Source organism: Pistacia vera, unplaced genomic scaffold (genome assembly GCF_008641045.1).
Source record: "Pistacia vera cultivar Batoury unplaced genomic scaffold, PisVer_v2 Contig212, whole genome shotgun sequence".
NCBI lineage: Eukaryota > Viridiplantae > Streptophyta > Magnoliopsida > Sapindales > Anacardiaceae > Pistacia > Pistacia vera.
The window spans coordinates 232,357-235,360 of record NW_022196016.1 but is presented as its reverse complement, the minus strand read 5'-3'; positions in this window follow the sequence as shown (position 1 = coordinate 235,360).

Below are 3,004 nucleotides of genomic sequence, written 5' to 3'. Positions count from 1 at the left end.
CGGCTCGATTCTCTCCTCCACATTAAATGCACTCTTATCCGCATTTAATGCCCTGATAAGGAATGTCGTTTCAGCATGGCTTGCATTTAATGCGTATGGTTGGCACTTATTGCGCACAGGACACGTTTGTCATAATAAAGGATACTTCATTAATGGATTAGCTATCAAGCACAACGAATAACATCTGAAGAGGTCGTTGGAAAAGAACACTCTTCGTCGCATGTCGGTGCAAAGCGATATGATTCCTTGCCTCTAATAGAAATATGCCAAGTGTGATCAGGTCGCGGACCTCGGTTAAGATAAGAAGTGCATTGATATGGCACTGAGTAGGGTCTAATCAAAGTCGTCGACTTAGCAGAAGAAGACCATCTCAGGTCGCTCATAGAAAAATGTTCTGCGACCTCCTTGTAGCCAGGTCGGCTCGACCAGGCGTCATTTGGATATGTCAAATCATGGCATAATTATGAAGTTCTCAAGGTTCGATCCTTAAACCTTAAAAACTGGGGGACTTCTGTTATGCCTGAAAAAGTAGGGCTGACGTGAAGCCTCGTTAGTAAAGGATGGTCAAAGTTCAGAAGGGTTTTGCGCCGTCCAGGTGCGGCCACGTCGCGCCTAGCACAAGTGGCATGGCTCCTGACAGTGAAGTTGGTAGGTGCCAGCAAGTGGCTGGAGATCGCCCACGTGTCAAAGTCCTGCTTTAATCGAGGAAATCCCTCAGGCAAGTGATTAATGGTACGCAAAGAAATGATTTGCACGGCACCTACTCACTTGCAACTTTCATAATCATTACCTTGAACTTTCCCACTATAAATAGATGACTTCCCTCTCATTTGTGGGGATTAGCTGATTTTACGCTGAAATAGCTCTCTCTCTCTCTCTCTCTCTCTCTCTCTTTCTCTAAATTGTAACTCAGCTCGTTGAATGCGGCCTGATCACTCTCTCTTATTAATACAATAGCAGTGGACGTAAGATTCGCTTTAAAGCATCCGAACTACTTTGAATATTGCTCTTCACCTTTTATTCGATTCAATCCCCTCATATCACGTGTGACTACTAAGTCATTTTAGCATTTTACACGTGCGAGTAGTTGGTGTCAAAATCAAGCATCAACAGTTTCTGTGTCTTCCCCACAGAGTTTCTGCTAGATGGAGGCTCAGGTGGATCTCTGGCAGGTTTTTCCAATTCTGCCTCAGCTTCATTTCTCTCAACAAAAGCTGAAGGACTTTTGAGCTCGGAACCCTTCTGAAGCTGTTGATTCTGAACAGGATTCTCTGCAAGTAGTATAATATTATATATACCAACAACATAAAAACAAAAGAATTCAAGAGAATGCTTAGTTAATTTCTAGTTTACTTGTTTTTTTTTTTTTTTTTTTAATAATTTTCCCCGCGTCAATTATAATCGTAAAAGATGTCAATCTCAAGCGTTGGATGTCCTTAAATTTTAAGGTGCGGACCAAAGGTGAATGATTGGTCACTAACTTCATAAACCTTAAAATCAAAAGCTAACAATCAGACACTAGCTTTAGTCCGCATGATAATAATTGAAGGACGTCTGCATCTAAGAATTCTCGATAATAAAAGAGTTGAATTATAAAGAAAAGACCTTCAGCAGCTTGCTGTGTTTTCTCCTCAGATTTTCTGCTGGATTGAGGCTCAGGTGGATCTTTGGCAGAGTTTTCTTGTTTTTGATCTTCACTATTCTCAATTAAAGCTGGAAATTTTCTGACCCTGGAACTATCCTCCGGATTTTGATTCTGAACAGGATGTCCTGAAATCACTATATATATCAACAACATCAGTAAAGAAATTCAAGAGCATGCTTACTTAAATTCTTCTTTTCTGATTTACAAATTTAAACCAAATTAATCTGCTAAAGTATAATGTCACATCCTACATTACTAGCTAATGGAGCCTCAGACTCTGACAAGCATTTTGTGTGAAAAGCGCACCGACAATATCTATTTAGTAAACTTAATTAATAAAACGCAACAATTCTACATCAGTTTTGTGTATAAAATTTGCATAAAACTGTGCATGTAGTGCAACATTATTCCTATTACCTGATTGATTACATTATTCCTATTACCTGATTGATTCTGAGCTTCTGTACTTCCTGGTGTAGCCTTTTCTGCAGAATTTGCAGAATCATGCTGGAAACAGTTAAATTTTGAACTACTTGAACCTATTACTGAAATATGCTGAGATCCTTGTAGAAAAAGTAAAAGGAAACCAAACTAGAGTTTAAAGAGATTAGAGACTAGAAAATCAACTCAGAGATTATAGAAAAAGAAAGAGACTCTGAAATTTGATGGAGATTAGAGTTCATAGTTATTGTGGTTTGGTTAATTAACACCAGTGTAATTGTGAAAATCTACTCAAAAAGTTTAATTCAAGGTCAAATAGGAAATCTGAAATCTGAAATCTGAAAAGAAATTGAAATTAATGACAATATTCTTACAGAGTTTCTTTAAAGCCAATTTTTCAAGACTATAGAAAGTTCTCTAACTTCTCGTATACATAGACTATAGTTTGGGGTCCATTCCATGACAAGTAGTTTTTCGGAAATAATTTACTTTCCTGACATTACTATAAACCATTTTTTTTTTTTTTTTTTTTTTTAACCAAAGTGTCCGTACTAATTTACATGTATCTTGACTAATCCTTGAATAGACTAACGCAGCAATCTACCGTCACAACCTCCCACTTAAATAGAGATGCTCAAATGGGAAATTGAACCTGAAATCGTGTATCTATCCACATTATCTTCAGAGCTACCCAAATATGGGTGAAATTACAATAAACCCCTAAAAATTCACTAAACTCGTACTAATATAATTTGAAAAAAAAAAAGCCTCGAAAGATATCAAAAGCCCATATTTTTCGAAAATCAGTAGAACGCTTAATGCTTAACTATTTATTTAGGATGAATGAAATTATCCCTATAATATTAGTACAAAACAATATGCAGAAAGATTGTCGGTTTATTTTCATCTAATGATCCA